Source organism: Apodemus sylvaticus, chromosome 7, assembly GCF_947179515.1.
Source record: "Apodemus sylvaticus chromosome 7, mApoSyl1.1, whole genome shotgun sequence".
In the NCBI taxonomy this organism is placed as follows: domain Eukaryota; kingdom Metazoa; phylum Chordata; class Mammalia; order Rodentia; family Muridae; genus Apodemus; species Apodemus sylvaticus.
In genome coordinates, this window is record NC_067478.1 from 130,814,476 (window position 1) to 130,835,333 (window position 20,858).

Sequence of the window (20,858 nt, forward strand, 5' to 3'; positions counted from 1 at the left end):
GTCTTTTCCTTAATTTCTTTCTCAGTTTGTTTATCCTTTGAGTATAGGAAAGCTACTGGTTTGTTTGAGCTAATTTTATATCTAGCCACTTTGCTGAAGTTGTTTAGGAGTTGTCTGGTGGAATTTTTGGGGTCACTAAAGTATACGATCATATCATCTATAAATAGTGATATTTTGACTTCTTCCTTTCCAATTTGTATCCCTTTGACCTCCTTTTGTTGTCTAATTGCTCTAGCTGGAACTTCAAGTACTATATTGAATAGATAGAGAGTGGGCAGCCTTGTGTGGTTCCAAATTTTAGTGGGATTTACTTCAAGTTTTTCTCCATTTAGTTTGATGTTGGCTACTGGTTTGCTGTATATTGCTGTCAATATGTTTCGGTATGGGCCTTGACTTCCTGATCTCTTCTTGACTTTTAACAGGAATTTTATAAAATGCTTTTTCAGCATCTAATGAAATGATCATGTGCTGTTTTTTCTTTGAGTTTGTTTATGTAGTGGATTACAATGGTGGATATCCATATATTGAACCATTCTTGCATCTCTAGGATGAAGTCTGCTTGACCAAAGTGAATTATCATTTTGAAGTATTCTTGGATTCAGTTGGCAAGAATTTTATTGAGTATTTTTGCATCCATGTTCATAAGGGAAATTGGTCTGAAGTACTATTTCCTTGTTTGGTCTTTGGTTTAGGTATAAGGGCTATTGTAACTTCATAGAACGAACTGGGTAGTATTCCTTGTGTTTCTATTTTGTGAAATAGTTTGAAGACTATCAGTATTAGGTCTTCTTGGAAGAACTTACAGAATTCCTCACTAACCCCATTTGGTCCTGGGCTTTTTTGGTTGGAAGACTGTTTTTTTTTTTTAAATTTTATTCAATATATTTTTTATTTACATTTCAAATGATTTCCCCTTTTCTGGTCCCCCACTCCCTGAAAGTCACATAAGCCCCCTTCCCTCCCTCTGTTCTCCCACCCATCCCTTCCCACTTCCCTGTTCTGGTTTTGTCTTATACTGCTACACAGAGTCTTTCCAGAACTAGGGGCCACTCCTCCGTTCTTCTTGTACCTCATTTGATGTGTGGATTATGTTTTGGGTATTCCAGTTTTCCAGGCTAATATCCACTTATTAGTGAGTGCATACCATGATTGATCTTTTGAGACTGGGTTACCTCACTTAGTATGATGTTCTCTAGCTCCATCCATTTGCCTAAGAATTTCATGAATTCATTGTTTCTAATGGCTGAATAGTACTCCATTGTGTATATATACCACATATTTTTGCATCCATTCTTCCATTGAGGGATACCTGGGTTCTTTCCAGCTTCTGGCTATTGTAAATAGGGCTGCTATGAACATAGTGGAGTATATATCCTTATTACATGCTGGGGAATCCTCTGGGAATATGCCCAGGAGTGGTATAGCAGGATCTTTCGGAAGTGACATGCCCAGTTTTCTGAGGAACTGCCAGACTGATTTCCAGAGTGGTTGTACTAATTTGTAACCCCACCAGCAGTGGAGGAATGTTCCTCTTTCTCCACATCCTCACCAACACCTGCTGTCTCATGAATTTTTAATCTTAGCCATTCTGACTGGTGTAAGGTGAAATCTCAGGGTTGTTTTGATTTGCATTTCCCTGATGACTAGTGAAGTTGAGCATTTTTTAAGATGTTTCTCTGCCATCCAAAGTTCTTCAGGTGAGAATTATTTGTTTAACTCTGTACCCCATTTTTAATACGGTTATTTGGTTTTTTGGGGTCTAACTTCTTGAGTTCTTTGTATATATTGGATATTAGCCCTCTATCTGATGTAGGGTTGGTGAAGATCTTTTCCCAATTTGTTGGTTGCCGATTTGTCCTTTTGATGGTGTCCTTTGCTTTACAGAAACTTGACTGTTAATGACTGCTGCTATTTCCTCAGGACTTATGGGACTATTAAGATGGCTTATGTGATCCTGTTTTAATACTGGCACCTGTTATTTATCTAAAAAATTGTCCAATTTATTCAGATTTTCCAATTTTGTGGAGTATAAGCTTTTGTAGTAGGATGTAATGATTTTTTTGAATTTCTAGTTTCTGTTGTTATATCTCCCTTTTAATCTCTGATTTTTTAATTTGGGTAGTGCCTCTCTGCCCACTGGTTAGTCTGGCTAAGGCTTCATCTATCTTGTTGATTTTCTCAAAGAACCCTCTCCTGGTTTTGTTGATTCTTTGTACAGTTCTTTTTTGTTTCTATTTGGTTGATTTCAACCCTGAGTTTGACTATTTCCTGCGGTCTACTCCTATTGGGTGTATTTGCTTCTTTTGTGGTAGACCTTTCAGGTTTATTGTCAAACTGCTAGTGTAATCTCTCTCCATTTTCTTTTTGGAGGCATTTATCACTATGAGTTTTCCTCTTAGCACTGCTTTCATTGTGTCCCATAAGTTTTGATATGATGTGTCTTCATTTTTATTAAACTCTAAAAAGTCTTAAATTTTTTCTTTATTTGTTTCTTGACCAAGTTATTGAATAGAGCATTGTTCAGCTTCCATGTATTTGTATGTTTTCAGTTATTTTTGTTTGAACTTAAGACCAGCTTTAGATCTTGTTAATCTGATAGGGTGTGTGGAATTATGTCAATATTCCTGTATTTGTTGAGGCCTGTTATGTGACCAGTGGTCAGCTTTGGAGAAGGTACCATGATGTGCTGAGAAGAAGGTATATTCTTTTGCTTTAGGATGGAATGGTCTATAAATATCTGTTAGATCCATTTGTTTCATAACTTTTGCTAGTTCATCTCTGTCTCTGTTTAGTTTCTCTTTCCATGATTTGTCCATTGCTAAGAGTGGGGTATTGAAGTCTCCCACTATTATTGTGTGAGGTGAAATGTGTGCTTTGAGCTTTAGTAAAGTTTCTTTTATGAATGTGAGTGCCCTTGCATTTGGAGTATAGATATTCAGAATTGAGAGTTCATCTTGATAGATTTTTCCTTTGACCAGTATGAAGTGCCCCTCCTTATCTTTTTAAACAACATTTGGTTGAAAGTCAATTTTATAAAATATGAGAATGACCACTACAGATTGTTTCTTGGGACTATTTGCTTGGAAAATTGTTTTCCAACCATTGACTCTGAGGTACTGTCTTTGTCACTGAGGTGGGTTTCTTGTATGCAGTAAAATGTTGAGTTCTTTTTATGTATTCAGTCTGTTAGTCTATGTCTTTTTATTGGGGAACTGTGTCCATTGATGTTAAGAGATAGCAAGGAAAAGTGATTGTTACATCCTGTTATTTTTGTTCTTAAAGGTAGAATTCTGTTTGCATAAGTTCTTTTGGTTTTTTTGAAAGAAGATTATTGCTTTTTCTAGGGTGTAGTTTCCCTCTTTGTGTCAGTATTTTCCAACCATTATTCTTTGTAGTACTGGGTTTGTGGAAAGATATTGTGTAAATTTGGTTTTGTCATGGATTATCTTCTTTTCTCTGTGCATGTTAACTGAGAGTTTTGCTGGGTATAATAGCCCGGGCTGACATTTATGTTCTCTTAGGGTCTGTATGACATCTTCCCAGGATCTTCTAGCTTTCATCATCTCTGGTGAGAAGTCTGCTGTAATACTGATATGTCTGCCTTTATATGTTACTTGACCTTTTTTCCCTTACTGCTTTTAATATTCTTTCTGTGTTTAGTGCATTTGGTGTTTTGATTATTATGTGATGGGAGGAATTTCTGCTCTGGTCCAGTCTGTTTGGAGTTCTGTGGGCTTCATGTATGTTCCTGGGCATCTATTTATTTAGATTAGAGACATTTTCTTCTATAATTTTGCTGAAGATATTTACTGGCCCTTTAAGTTGTAAATCTTCACTCTCTTCTATACCCATATTCCTTAGGTATGGTCTCCTCATTTTATCCTGGATTTCTTGGATGTTTTGGGTTACAAGCTTTTTGCACTTTGTATTTTCTGACTATTGAGTCAATGTTTTCTATGGGATCTTCAGCACCTGAGATTCTTCTGTCTCTTGTATTCTGTTGTTGATGTTTGCGTCTGTGACTCCTGATTTCTTTCCAAGGTTTTCTATCTCCAGAGTTGTCTCCATTTCTTTCTACTTCCATTTTTAGACCCTGTATGGTTTTGTTCAGTTCCTTCACTTGTTTGTTTGTATTTTCCTATAATTTTGTAAAGAATTTTTATGATTCCTCTTTAAGGTCTTGTACCTGTTGACCCATGTCCTCTTGTATTTCTTTAAGAAATTATTTATGCCCTTCTTGAAGTCCTCTATCAACATCATGAGATATGATTTTAAATGCAGATCTTGCTTTTCTGATGTGTTGAGGTATCCAGGACTTGCTCTTGTGGCAGAACTGTGTTCGGATGGTGCCATATTGCCTTGGTTTCTGTTGGTAATGCTCTTGTGTTTGTCTTTTGCCATCAGGTTATATCTGGTGTTATCTGGTCTTTCAGTCTCTGCAGCTTATCTGTCATGCAAGCCTGTTTATCTGTACTCCCAGTCTCTCTGTGCACACAGATATGTTGGCACTTCTCAGAGACCAGCTCTCCTGTGGTGTTATTTGTTTATGTAGCTCTCTGGCCCAGGATCATCTCTACATTCTCAGGTCTCTCTACAGTCCTAGGAGGTTAACTATCTCCCTGTATCACCTGGATATGGTACATTGTGTCAGTGGAGTTCCCTAGCCAGAGACAAGAACCAGATGGCTCTGACCTGAGGGTTCTGAACGGGATCCTCTGAGTAGCAATGGTGGTCCTACCTGTGCTCTCAGGCCTCTCCACACTCCTATGGAAGGACCAGTGACCAAAGGTGTGGAAGGAATGGAAAAGGAATGGTATTCCAGAGGACAGGGGATTTTGGTGGTTGCTGGGAAGTGAGTCCTGCCAGCCCCCAGCAGCAGCTCTGGGACTCAAGAGGTGCTAGGGGGTTCTTAGCAACTCTTCTGAATGTAACCGGTACTCTAAGATGGATCATGAGAATGTGTCTTTACTGTAGCAGACCCGCCAAAGTCTGTCACAGCAGAAAGGCCACCATGTTTTATTTTCTATGTAGATTTGTCATTTTTTTCTTAGAAATTATAAACTACTTCTAAAGTGGCTAGATTATGATTAATTAATTAACCATCTCATATTTATGGTGCTAGTAATACAGAAGATGCCAATCCTCCTTAATTTGTATGGCGATATTCCTTTAACACATTTTGGAACTAAAAGTAGCATTGTCAAGAAATTTCAATTAAAAGAACTAATCATAGTATAGTTAATAAATATTTGGATTGACATATTGAAACAAGCAAAGGAGTCTATTTTCAATTAAATAAAGTAATTTGCTCTCATTATATTCCAAGTATTGTATTGTACTGTGTTTGTCCAAAGAAAGAAGCTAGAATATTTTATTGCGCAAAAATGTTGAGAATATATTTGTTTCACAACAAATAGAAGAAAAAAGTGCTACAATGATAAACATATACTTGTGGCATACTAAGATTGGGCGATGACTTTAGCATATAGTTGATGAATGAAGACAATATTTCTTCATTCCTATATGTTAGTTAATGTTGAAAAGTAGATTACCATAAGGATATTGAAATTCCTTGAAATTAATTATCTCAGGATTAATTTACTGACTTCTGTAGGCCCCTACCAGTGACCATAATGCTAAATCTGAATTTACTAATTGTTAATATCAAAAACATATTAAGAGTAGGTTCCTACTGACATTCATTGAAGATTCATTGGGAATGTGGCTTCAGATATTCAATAAGGAGAAGAATTTAAACTGGACATAAGTATTATAAATATCAATCATTTTGATATAAAATGTATAACTGAATGTCTGGTATAAAATATTTAAAATGTAAATACAAATAAAATAAACCTGTCACATTCAATTTTATGGAAAATTGTAAAAACTTCATTAAGAAGATGATCTTAATCACTGGAAAGAGAAAGTGGTAGAAAATCATTTAAAGATCTCAGTGATCCTAAAGGAACAGACTTAGTATGGAGAACATTGGCCAACAGAATACCATTAATTTTCTTGTCTTATACATTTTTATTTAAAGAATGAAATGAAAGTATCTTTATAGGCAGATGATATTATAGTATATACATAAGTGACTATAAATATTCCACCTGGAAACTCCTACAGCTGACAAATATTTTCAGTGAAGTAGCCAGATAAGAAAATTAAATATCAAAAATCAGTAGGGCTCCTATATACAAATGACAAACAAACTCAAAGAGAAGTCAGGGACACAATGCTCTCAAAAAAATAAATAAAACAATTCCAAGTACCTTAATAGACCTTGTTTTTTGGAGAGTTTATTTATTTACATTTCAGATGTTATCTCCTTTCTCCATTTCCCTTCTATATCCCCTAGTCTATCCCCCACTCCTCATCCCTCTGCTTCTATGAGGGTGCTCCACAACCCACACACCCACTCCTTCCTCACCACTCAGTCATTCCCCTACACTGGAGCCATTACAAGACAAAGGGTCTCTCCTCCCATTGATGTCCTACAAGGCCATCCTCTGGTACAAAGTCAGCTGAGCCATGGACTCCATCATGTGTACTCTCTAGTTGGTGGTTTAGTCACTGGAAACTCTGGGAAGCAGGTCTGTTGGTTGATATTGTTCTTCCCATAGGGTTGCAAACTCCTTCAGCTCCTTCATTCTTTTCTCTAACTCCTCCACTGGCAACTCTGTGCTCAGTTCAAATGTTGGCTGTGAGCATCCACTTCTGTATCTGTCAGGCTCTGGGCAGAGCCTCTCAGGCGACAACTAGATCAGGCTCCTGTCAGCAAGCACTTCTTGGCATCCGCAATAGTGTCTGGATTTGGTGTCTGAATATGGAATAGATTCCCAGGTGGGGAACTCTCTGGATGGCCTTTCCTTCGGACTCTGCTCCAAACTTTGTCCCCATATTTCCTTTAGACAGGAGCTATTCTGGATTAAAAATCTGGGGTTGGGGTGGAGACATCATCTCCCAACCAAGAGCCTTGACTAACCTCTAGATAGGGTCTTTACAGGTTCTCCCTCCAGTTTGTTTGGCATTTCAGTTAATCACATCCCTATTTGGTCCTGGGAGCTTCTTAGTTTCTTGGTATCTGGGACTTTCTGGTGGCTACACCCATTTCCCCATTCCCCCATTGCTACACAACTCTGTGAAAATTCCTAACTCTCTGGATATCATCCACATCTTCTCCCATACCTGATCCAGGCCCCTCTTTTCCTCTCCCCTTCCTCTCTTCCTTCCAAGTCCCTCCCACACTCTACCTCCAAGGAGTATTTTCTTCCTTCTTCTGAGAAGGACTGAAGCATCCAAAAGTTGGTCTTTCTTCTTCTTGAACTTCATATGGTCTGTGAGTTGTATCATGGGTATTCTGTGCTTTGGGGCTAATAACCACTTATAAGTAAGTGTGTACCTTGTGTGTTCTTTTGTGACTGGGTAACCTCACTCAGGAGGATATTTTCTAGTTCCCTCTATTTGCCTAAGAATTTCGTGAAGTCATTGTTTTTAACTACTGCTGAATAGCACCCAATTATGTAACTGAACCATATTTTCTGGACCCAATCCTCTGTTAAAGGACATATGGGTTCTTTCCAGCTTCTGGGTCTTATGAATAAGGCTGCTATGAACATAGTGGAGAATGTGTCCTTGTTATATGTTGGAGCATCTTTTGGGTATTTACTGAGGAGTGGTATAGCTGGGTCCTCAGGTAGTATTATGTCCAATTTTTGAGGAACAGTCAGACTGATTTCCAGAGAGGTTGTGCCAGCTGGCAATCACACCAACAATAGAGGATTGTTCCTCTATTGTTCCACATCCTTGCCAGCATCTCTTGTCACCTGAACTTTTGATCTTAGCCATTCTGACTGGTATGAAGTGGAACCTTAGGGCTGTTTGGATTTGCATTTCTCTCTGATGATTAAGAGTGTTGAACATTTCTTTAGTTGCTCTGGGCCATTAAATATTTCTTAATTCTTTGAGAATTCTTTGTTTAGATCTGTACCCATTTTTTAATAAGGTTATTTGGTTCTCTACAGTCTAACTTTTTGAGTTCTTCATATATATTGGATATTAGCCTCGGTAGGATATAGGATTGGTAAAGATCTATTCCCAATCTGATAGTTGATGTTTTGTCCTATTGACAGTGTTCTTTGCCTTATAGAATATTTGCAATTTTGTGAGGTCCCACTTGTTAATTGTTGATTTTAGAGCATAAGCTATTGGTGTTCTGCTCAGGACATTTTCCCCTGTGCCCATGCGTTTGAGGTTTTTCCCCACTTTCTCTTCTATTAGTTGTAGTATATCTGGTTTTATGTGGATTTCCTTGAATTACTTAGCCTTTATCTTTGTACAAAAAAATAAGGATTGACTGATTTGCATTCTTATATAAACTGATCTCCAGTTAAACCAGCATCAATTGTTGAAAATGCTGTCTTTTTTCTATTGGACTTCCTTTGTCAAAGATCAAGTGACCATAGGTGTTTGGTTTCATTTCTGGGTCTTCAATTCTTTTCTATTGATTTACATGCCTGTCTATGTACCAATTCCATTCATGGTTGCTCTGTTGTATAGCTTAAGGTCAGGGATGGTGATTCTAACAGAAATTCTTTTATTGTTGAGAATAGTTTTCACTATCTTGGAATTATTGTTATTCCAAATGAATTTGCAAATTGTTCTTTCTGACTCCATGAAGCATTGAGTTTGAATTTTGATGTGGATCTTATTGAATTTGTAGCTTGCTTTTGGTAAGATGGCCATTTTTACTTTTTAATCCTGACAATCCATGAGCATCAGAGATCTTTCCACCTTTTGAGATCTTTAAATATTTTCTTTAGACTTGAAGTTTTGGTTATACTGATCGTTCACTTGCCTGGTTAGAATCATACCAATGTATTTTATATTATTTGTGACTATTGTGAAATATGTCATTTCCCTAATTTCTTTCTCAGTCTGTTTATCCTTTAAATATAGGAAGACTACTGATTTTTTTCTTTTTTCTTTCCTTTTTTTTTTTTTTTTTTTTTTTTTTTTTTAGTTAATTTGATATCTAGCCACTTTGCTGAAGTTGTTTATCAGGTTTAGGAGTCCTCTGGTGGAATTTGGGGTCACTTAAATATACTATCATATCATCTGCAAATAGTGATAATTTTAATTTTGACTTCTTCCTTCCCAATTTGTATCCCTTCTACCTCATTTTTATGTCTTAAAACAATACAAATATACCAAAATCTTATATCTCACATGAGAAAAGTTCAAATTTCATGGCTCATTGTTATCTTTGTAAACATATTTTAAAATGTTATGCCATTTCAGGGAGAGCCTAGTAGTTCTCCAGAATTTCACAGGCCTGCTGAATCTTCTTTCTATTTCTTCCAAGATGGAATTAAAATCCCCACATAACTCTCAAAATATATAATTAGACAAGTCCCAATCTAACACTTAAATTTTCAGATCTGCAAAGGCTATACTGCAATAGTGCTCTTTTGTTGTTTCTTAAACATATATATATATATATATATATATATATATATATTCATTTTGCTACAACTGTTGTATTCTAGACCTACACACATGCACACACATGCACACTTGCACACACACACACACACACACACACATACATCTAACCTGGACAACTTAACTTATTTTGCTATGAATTATATAAACTAAATACGCATTCATTTCACAAAATTTCTTTGGTTTCTCCCAATGCTGGTTTTTGTTTTTGTTTGTTTGTTTGTTTGTTTGTTGGTACTTTCTTACTTCCTCGGCTTGACAACTTTTTATTTCATTTTATAGGAATTATACAATTATAGGCATACATAAATATTCCAAGTAAACATATACCAGAACATTAGTTTGCAAGATTTCATTTATCTGTGTGTTTGTGATACAGCTTACATATCATCTAATATTTTCATTAAGAAAAAATTCTAATATATAATATAAATCTCAACAAATCCAAAAGATAAGTATATTGTGTGGATTTCCTAAATAATTTTTATTTCTAAATAATAGAATAATTCTATGATATCAATTCAAAAACATGCCATTTTTCCTTAGAGTAGACAAAATGATTGTGATCTTCATTTATGATCTTTTTTATATTAAACTCAATTAAAATGCAAGGGTTATAATTTGTGTATATAAAATATTAGGCATTTACAATTCTAGAAATATCTTAAATATTAAAGATAGAAGAAGAATAAATCTCACATTCTTTAAAGGTCTATTTTATTTAATAATCATTCTTTCTCTCTCTCTTTTTTTTTTTTTGAGACAAGGTTTCTCTGTATAGCCCTGACTGTCCTAGAACTCACTCTGTAGACTAAGCTAGCCTCAAACTCAGAAATTCACCTGCCTCTGCCTCCCAGAGTGCTGGGATTGCAGGCATGCACCACCACTACCCGGCCATTCTTTCTTTTTCTGTCTACTTCTCTTACTCTTGTGGTATAATTTAAATTTCCTATTCCACCTCATTTCTCACCTTTTTGAAATGATCATGCTTAGCGGAGGACAGATTACAGTCTTTGAACGTAATTTAAAATGATAATATATGGTCAAGAATGAGCCCATTTTTTTTTTGTTTACACATCGAAAGGTCACAAACAATGAAGGTACTAAAAGCACATTGTGATCGGAAGTGTCAAAGTTGTCCCTAAATTATATGCTTTGTTTTCTGAAAATATACTCACAGGGCCAGGGAAGTAAAGATGCATGACACTACAGCTGAACCTGAGTTTGATTCCCTGGATCCAATATGTGGGAAGTGATAACTGACTCCAGTAAATGGTCCTTGATTACATGAATGCTGTGCATGGACATATCAATAGAAAATAAAAAAAAAAAAGAAAATAATAAATAAAATATTTTAACTAATTTAAAATATATTCACAATGTAGAATTTTGTCATTTTGTTAATTATCAAAAATGCACATAATTGTGATTAGGTTATAATCTGAAAGCACTAAAAGTGGGGGACAAGTATCAGCTATGAAATCGTTTTTATTTTTAATAATGAAAGTAGGTTGACATTTATTAATTCAAGATCTGGCAGTGACAGTATTTCAGCAAGATTTCTAAAAAAAGTTATTAATCTGTATTATTGATAAAGAGAACTGTGAGAGCTGGAAAGACAGTACAGCAGTATTTACTGGTTCTAGAGAGGACCTGAGATTGGTTGACAGCATGCAGATTAAGCATCTCATAATCACCTATAACTGCAGCTGCTTAAGATCAAATGCAACTTGGTATCTACAGGCACCTACATATACATGATACCTATGAAGTCTTGATGTACACACATGAACATATATAAAAACATGATTTTCAAAATAAAAGAATTGTTATGAAATTTTGAATATATCTTGGCATATATGTAAAATTTCAGGAGACAACTAAACAAGACAAAGCAAAGCACACTATAAATTTATCAAAATCATAAATACATATTTGGGTCCAGTGGAGCCTTGTGGGACTGCAAGAGTATCCAGCCTCCCCATCGTATCCTTCAGGGGCCCCAAACTAACCAGCTTGGAACCAGGCTAGATCAATTTTATCATAGTCAGATCTTCCCATCATCCCAGTTAGTCCTCCTGGAACAGCCTGTAGAGGTGAGTTGTGGTTGGTCACATGAGCCCCATTGTCTAGCTCTGGGCTTGTTCTTCAGTCTTGAGGACTGTTGAAGACCAAGAGCATCCTGCTTCCCCATGGAAATTTTCAGGAACTTCAGTACTAACCAGCTTAGAACCCTGCTCCACTAATTCCATCGTAGTCAGATCATTTTGTCATCTCACTTGTGTTAAACTGAGACACAGACTGCAGAGTTTAGTCTGCCTGAGGCTCAACCAGCAGAGTACAGTATGCTGACCTCCATTATGTGACCCATAGATCCCCCACCCCCACACCCCTTAGGCACCTTCCTGAGAAGTTCTTCTGCTATCATGATCATTCAGCTAACACTTGGGAAAAACAGATGCCTAAAGGACAGCTTAAGAACGCAAGCAACAAGACCCAGCTTAGTATAGTACCTCGAGAGCCCAGATATCCTGCTATTACAAGCCCTGTTTTTTCTAATGAAACTAAAGCACAAGAAGAGAATCTTAAATCCAGTCTTTAAAAGATAATAGAGGTCTTTAAAAGGGAAATGAAAAAATCCCTTAAAGAAATACAGGAAAATATATTCAAACAGGTAAAGGCATGAAATGAGGAAACAAATATATACAGAAATACAGGAAAATACAATCAAACCAATGAAGAATATGAATAAAACTGTATAAGATCAGAAAAGGGAAATAGGAGAAATAAAGAAAACACAACTCTAGATGAAAAACCTAGGAAAGAGAAGAGAAGTTAATACATAAGCATCACAAACAGAGTACAGGAAATGGAAGAGGGAATCTCAGGTGTACAAGATATGAAAAAAAAAATCAATACATTGGTCAGAGAAAATGCAAAACTCTAAAATGTTTGTGACACAAAGCATCCAAAAAATTTGGGGCACTATGAAAAGACCAACCCTTAAGAATAATAGAAATAGACAAAGGAAAGGATTCCCAACTCAAAAGCCCAGAAAACATCTTCAACAAAATCATAGACAAAAAATTCCCTAACCCAAAAAAGGTCCTAGAAAGACTAGATGCAGCAGTACAGGGGGATACCAGGACAGGGAAGCAGGGAGGGGTTGATTGGGGAACAGGGGGGAGAGAAAAAGGCATCTGGGGTTTCTGGGGAGGAGGGAACCAGGAATGGGAAATCATTTGAAATGTAAATAAAGAATATATCTAATAAAAAAAAAAGAGACTGGAAAAAGAATCACAAGCATTGAAGACCCAATAGAAGGAATGGGTACCTCAATCACAGAAAAATTTTAATCTAACAAATAATCAGGCACAAAACATCCAGAAAATCTGAGACATTGGAAATAAAACTACAAGTAATAGGAATATAAGAAAGGGAAGAAACCCAAGGTTATTTTTTTTCTTGTTTTATTTTTTTTATTTTTTTAATATTTTTATTTTCTATATTCTTTGTTTACATTCCAAATGATTTCCCCTTTCCCAGATCCCCCCTCCCCATATGTCCCATAAACCTTCTTTTCTCCACCCATTCTCCAATCACCTCCCTCCTTTTTCTCTGTCCTTATATTCCCCTTCAACTCTAGATCAATCCTTTCTGGGATCAGGACCCTCTCCATACTTCTTCCTGGGAGTCATTTGTTATGCAATTTGTGCCTTCAGTATTCAGAACTTCTGGGCTAATTAATATCCACTTATCAGGGATTGCATTCCATGTGTATTCTTTTGTGATTGGGTTACCTCACTTAGGATGATATTTTCCAGATCAAACCATTTGCATAAAAATTTTGTGAATTCATTGTTTCTAATTGCTGAGTAGTATTCCATTGTGTAAATATACCATATTTTCTGTATCCATTCCTCCTTTGAGGGACATTTGGGTTCTTTCCAGCTTCTGCCTATCAGCCCTATAAATTAGGCTGCTATGAACATAATTGAGTATGTATCTTTATTGCATGCCAGGGAATCCTTTGGTTATATGCCCAGGAGAGGTATAGCAGGGTCCTCCGGAAATGTCATGTCCAGTTTTCTGAGGAACCGCCAGAATGATTTCCAAAATGGTTGTACCATCTTACAGCCCCACCAGCAGTGGAGGAGTGTTCCTCTTTCTCCACATCCTCACCAACACCTGCCGTCTCCTAAGTTTTTGACCTTAGCCATTCTGCCCAAGTTTAAAGGTATATAAAATATTATTAGCAAAATCAGAAGAGAAAAGTTTTCTAACCTGGTGAAGGAGGTTGAAAATCATATAGAAGACCAAACAGAAATCAGAAAAGAAACTCCCCATGATGCTTAATAATCAAAACACTAAATGTATAGAAGAAAGAAAGAATATTAAAAACTGGAAGGGAAAATAACCAAATAACAAATAAAGGCAGACCTAAATAGAGTGACACCAGACTTCTCACAAGAGGTTCAGAAGAGCCTACATAATCTAAGTGATCCCAAATGTCAGTCCAGAAAACCATACCCAGTAAAAAATCTCTATCACAATGTATTCAGCAAGAAGTTTATTCCCTGAGACCACATTCAAGGAATATTTATCTAAATCCAGCTCTATAGAAGGTACTAGAAGGAAAACTTCACATGAAGAAGTTAATCACATGCAAAAAGCAAAAGGAATATATAATCTCAAACTACCATATGAAAAGGGATGAAATAACCACGCCACCACAACAAAACAAAGGGAATCAATATATACTGCTCATTGATAACACTTGACCTTAATGGTTTCAACTCCTGAACAATGGAAAAAAAATCACAGAACTAAGAGATTGTATTTGAAAACAGGATCCAAGAAACACACATTACCATTAAGAATAGATATCACCTAATTGTAAAAGGAAACAAAAATACATTCCAGAGAAATGAACCCAAGAAGCAAGCCAATATAGCCATTTTAATATCTGATAAAACAGACTTTACCAAAAATTGTCAGAAGTGAGGGAAGAGAGCTTATTGGACTTGCGGGGAGGAGGGAACCAGGAAAGAGAAAATGTAAACAAAGAATATAGAAAATTAAAAAAAAAATCTCTTAAGCATTGACACGCCTTTATTCAGTACTGCTAACCATCCTTCTCTGCAAATTACTGTCCAGTGCAGCACAACAGCCACACAGGTGACTAATTAAACATGAGAAAAAATGAAAAGACATTATATGCTCCTCAAAAGAAAAATCCAAGAGGCTCTTATAATTTTAAACAGGTGTAAACCAAACACAAGAGCACCCAGGTTTGTAAAAGAAATTCTTCTACATTTAAAATCACATATTGACCCACACACAATGATGGTGGGTAACTTCAGTACCTCACTTTCACTAATAGATAGATCATCTAGACAAACACTAATCAGAGAAATGCCAGAGCTAAATGATATCAAAAACCAAATGGACCTAAAAATAACTTACAGACTATTTCGCCCAAACAGACAAATACACACACACACACACACACACACACACACACACAATGTGTGTGTGTGTGACTTACTCTCAGCAGCACACTTTTTTTTTCAAAATCGACCACATACTAGGAAACAAAACAAGTAGTAACACATACGAAAATCGCACACAGCATCCCCCCTAACCATTGTGGATTAAAGGTAGATATCAATAAGGAAAACAACAGAAAAATGCCAAATTTATAAAAAGCTGAGCAACTCACTACTGAATAATAAGGAGGTCTAGAATAAATTTAGAATTACATGAAAAAATACAACATATAAAAAGGTATGGGGCACAGTGAAAGTGGTTCCTAGCTAGCAGGCAAGCTGAAAGCACTAAGTATCACATAAAATATTGACGAGATCTGTAAATTGTAATGGCATACCTGAAAGTGCTAGAAGTGAGAAACTTCTTATTACCCAAAAGAAGTAAGAAATAATAAAACTCAGGGTTAAAATCAAAAATATTTGAAACAAACAAAAAAACCCAAAATATATACAAAGGAAATACCTAAGATACATAAGGAAATAAAAAAAACTGGACATCAAGAAAACAAACAACTCACATAAAAGTGGGGTACATATCTAAACAGTGAATTCTCAAAAGAAAAACTCATGTAGTTAAAGAACTTAAAGAATTGTTCAACATCCTTTAACATAAGGGAAATGAAAGTCATAAATACTTGGAGACTTCATCTTACACGAATAGCCAAGATAAATAAAACAACTGATACCTCATGATGTAGAGTAATGAACACATTCATCCATGGTAGATGGGAGTACAACCTTGTGCAGCCACTATGGAAATCAATGTGGTTGTTCCTTAGGAAGCTGGCGATAGGTCTACTCCAAGATGCAGCTGTACCACTCTTGGACATACACGCTAATGAAGCTTTGTCCTATGACAGAGACACTTGTTCACTGATGTTCATTTCTACTCTATGAATATAATTGCCAGAAATTATACGCACCCTAAATTCCATTAACAGAAATATAGACAAAGAAAATGTGGTAAATTTACCCAATAGAATATTACTCAGCTGTTAAAAAATGAAATAATAAAAGTCACACAGAAGTGGTGGAGATATCAAAATTTTTCTGGGTGAGGTAATTCATAGTCGGAAAAATAAAGATCACAAACATTCACTTGTATGTGGAGGTTAAGTGTTGGATTAGCAGGCACTATCTATATAACCTCAGAGATTATATATACAGCAAGGAAATTGGAGAGGGGGTTGAACCACCTCAGGAAAGGGAAATAGAATACATAGCTATAAACAGATAAAGGTTCAGAAATGGGAGAATCAACCAAGGACAGGGATTAAAAAAAAGGGTGAGAATGCAAATACAGGCAGGACACAAATAAAATTAAGGGCCTTTGGTGAGTTTGTATGAAAACCCAGTAAAGTGAAGCTTCCAGGAATATATACATGTGTATAGGGCCTATCTGAATGAAATTCCCAAATGACATGGGTATAGAGTCACAACTAGATATCTCCTGTCACTAAATGAAGTTTCCAGTACTGGAATTGTGTTTTTTGGTCAAAGAATCCCATGGAAACCCTGAACTAACCCAGGTTGCTATCAAGACTGTAAGTTGCTGTTCACAAGTAAATAATAAGGACCTATTGCAGAAGGTGAAACCTATGCAGCAAGCTGAGCATGAAGAAGTTTAGTTGTTTTCTTCCTAGAGCCTTCCCCCTACTAACTAGTGCTTGTGGTACTGGTAGTTACTCTGTGTGCTACCACAGGAGAAAGGTAAACACCACCCCAGCTACCAGTCCTTTGCTCTCCAATGGTGACTTACTTGCCTCCCAGATATGCTGGTGAAATAGTGTCACAAAACATTGGGAATATCCAATATATATATATATATATATATATATATATATATATATATATATATATATTTGATTTAGTGCCCTCTGTACTAGGTGGAAACAATAACCAACACTGCTTGTATGGCCAAGGACTGGAGACCAGATAAGACAGGGATCTAAGTGAAAAGCAGATACAACTGTTCTGATAAAGAAATATCACAATCAATCCCAGCCCCACAGTTTATACCCTGCTTTTTGATAGTTGAGTTACTGAATGAAAGACATGCTCACCCTTCATATTTTTAATAAGCCTTCATCATAACAATAGCTGGGCAGCTGCCTACCCTTTGTGGTGTAGAATATATTTTCATATCAATAACCCTGAGTTATCACATAGTATTTACTGTTTCACCTGTCTTGCTCTTGGCTCCAGTTGGCAGCTCTCAGAGCCCTCTCTTGACTCTTACCACTGTTTCTCCTTTCTCCTTTCCCATCCATTTTTCCTTTATTTCATGGTGTCTGCATCCTCTTCCTTCCCTTCTAGTGGTCCTCTCTGACCCAAGCCTTCACAATCTCAACCCATCTATGTATGCCTTCTATGCTCAGATACATAAAAGGACCATAGTACGTATGGATTCCCAAAGACTGTGGCACTGTAGGACTGAACCAGATGGGGTCCCAGCACTTAGAGAAGTAGAAATGATCACTAATCCAGAAGTTACTTCCAACTAACAGCCACTTGCAAATGGTAATCAGCCCTCTTCAATGAAGACTCGCTGCAGTTACAAAGGACTCTTAAGAGTAGGCCTGCTGCCTAACTAACTAAATAGTTATCTTCCTTTGTGCATCTTTGTTTGTTTGTTTGTTTGTTTTGGGTTTTTGGTGTTTGTTTGTTTGTTTGTTTTCGAGACAGGGTTTCTCTGTGTAGTCCTGGCTGTCTCTGAGCTCATTCAGTAGACCAGGCTGGCCTCAAACTCAGAAATCCACCTGCCTCTGCCTCCCATGTGCTGGGATTAAAGGCGTGCGTATCTTTTCTGGCTTCCAGCCTTGTGTTCTTGTGTAATCCTGTGTGTATGCACATGTGTGTCTCTCAGTCTACTTGTATATCTTGAGCTTTCTCTTTGGCTCTTTCTTTTTCTGGGTTTGTTTGTTTTAATTTTGTCTTACTTTTTATTTTATTTTATTGTTATTCTTCTAATGCTTATTTGTTTTCCAATGAGAGACAGAAAGAGCATGAAATCCAATAGGAGTAAAGGTGGGAGTAATCTCAGAAGAATTGGGGGAAGGCAAATCATGATCAGAATATATTTGATGAAAAATATCTCGTTTTTCATAAAAGAAAGAAAAACATAGAACACATTCTAGAATTCTGAAAATGAATTTGAATAAAGAGCAAGAGACAGGTGTGCAGGCCAAATTCTCTGAGTAACCTCTAAATGTTCTCCCATCCCTAGGTCCCTTTCTATAGGATTCCTTTCATCCCCATAGTGGGAAACAATGAAAACATAAAGGAAAAAACTATAAAATTCAAAATACTGACCTCAGACTATTTTAACCTTAGTGATCTCAGTAATTGTAAACAAGCAAATATAATGAAGCACCCAAAACCATATATAAAAGAGAGATGCTCAACTTCATGAAAAATTCTATGGTGTGGGCCACTCCATTTCATTTCATTTCACTAAAATGTCAGTGCATCACCATTGCACACTGTAAAACCACATAGCCATGTGAGTCCATCTAGTTTGGGTACTGATCAAGCTTTATCTGTTTTAGAGAACTTAGTTTAGATTTCTACATTAGATAGCTATTGTGTGTGTGTGTGTGTGTGTGTGTGTATGTATGTATCAGGAAAACAATAGAATAGTGAAGATTTAGCAGCAATAGCTGCTGATTTCAAATTGCCAGAGAAAAAATTAATAAATATCCCTTCAAGAAATTAGATCACCAGGCTGGGATAAAAGGAGGAGGAGTTAAATGAGAAGCCTCACTGACAACTGTCATTTTCATCACTGATGCCCAGGGTTCTACATTCTGTGGCTTAGATTTGCCTATTTCTTAATTATTCTCTGCTCTGCGGGATCTTCAGAGAATTCTTGAATAATTGAAAAGTGTTTATCTCCCCAGTGGTTGAGTCCTGGTCACTGTAGAATTGTAACAGCTTGACGAATGGATCATCATGTTCATGTAAAGGTGTCAGATCTTAAGATGGAATGGCACACATTGACACCATGAATACTGTCATTTAGTTAATTACTTTAAATCATTTTTATATTGCAGTGGTTTTAGCCTAGTGCCACTTGTGAAAACAGGAGCACAAATCTAACACAGAACTGAACTGCTGTCATGCTAATAAATCCTTCTCCCTTATAAGCACATAAACTATCACTTAACTCTTAAACTGCATAATAAAAACAGAGTATTTAAAGAGGGTGTATTGGTCACAGAATCAGCATTTAATCTGTTATTTACTTATGCATGAATATTCACAGAAATAATTTTTGTGCCTCCATTATGTTTCTGTTTTTTTTGTATTGTTGTTTGAACTATGTCAGTGTTTGTGTATTTTGTGCCCATGAGTGTTGCTTCCTTTACCTTAAGGTCTTAAAGATTAATATCATTATTTTTTAATACCATTCATAAAACATTGGCTTCAGTCCTTGTGAGGACAGGTGGGAAAAGCAGCTCCTGGCCTCTCTTTGTTCAGACATCTGTGGAATCCATTAGATTTGCCTTAACTTTTTGTCAGGAAGATGTGAATGAGCTATAATATTTTTCTGCTCTGTGAGCCCAATGAATAAAATATTCACTGCTTTACGTGGTACTAAACACAACAACAAAAATGGTCTGGCATGTGGCTGTCTGCTTTTGCAGCCAACTGTACCATATACAGTGCAAAGCAGATCAGGGAACTGTGGGATTTGCTGTCACATGAAGCTTGACATTCAGCCCAACTTACTGAAAGCAGAGAACCAGAGACCTGAATTTCCAGCTCGGCTTCTTGGTAAGATCTATTCAGATAGGCATCGCTAAGTTTTAGCTTCCAATATACAGACCACATTGTCCCTTTGCAGCTGATAGCCTTCACACCAGCTTGTCAGGCTATGAATGACTCTCCTAGAATATGCATGACTCTTGTAAATCAAGGATCATTTTACATTTATGCATAATATGATAGACTTTGCTTAAGTTAAGAGGATTTCTGTTTTTCTAGACTACATAAAGTGAGTTCGCAGAATCCACATTAACAGCTAATGGGCTCCCATAGCTCTGAATCCAGGAGATATGTCAAACTCTTGTGATCTATTCAAGCACCTAAACATGTATAAAATATACTCACATGCACATACATTAATATATCTTTAAGAAAACAGAGAAAAATGATTAAATCCAAACTGCATGCCTGCTGCTATGATATTTGAAAGGAAAATGAATAATTTAATAACTCTGGAAGTGTGTGAATGATTATCAGATAAATGAGTGACATTTTTATTAGCAATGTCTATGAACAAAGTTTTCCATTGAAGAGATCCAACTTGTATGCTATATATATTATATATATCAAGTAAATTTTATAAATAAGTCTTTAATTCTAGACTGACCCAAATACATTGTATAAGAAGAAGGCTAGGAAAGATTTATACATAAGGCAAATCACTTGAAACAGTTGGCAAACTTTTGTACGTACAGTGTTCTAAATAAGCCAATATGTCATTAAAACATAAAGTGATGTACAAAATAAGTTTATTTTTATATGCATTCAGCAGTAGGCACATAGATGCAACTGTTTCATTACTTTAAATTACATGTGACAATTTAAAAAGACCTGTTTTTATTTCTGTATGTATGTGTATCTCTGAGAGAAGTCAGTGAACATGATTGCAGGACCCATGGAATCCAGAAGCCACACCATATTCTCCTGGAGTGGAAGTTACATGACATTTTGAGTCAGCTAACTTGGATGCTAATACCTAAACTCATTCACTGAGGAGAATACCTTCTCAGTAAAGAAACTACAGTACAGTAAATA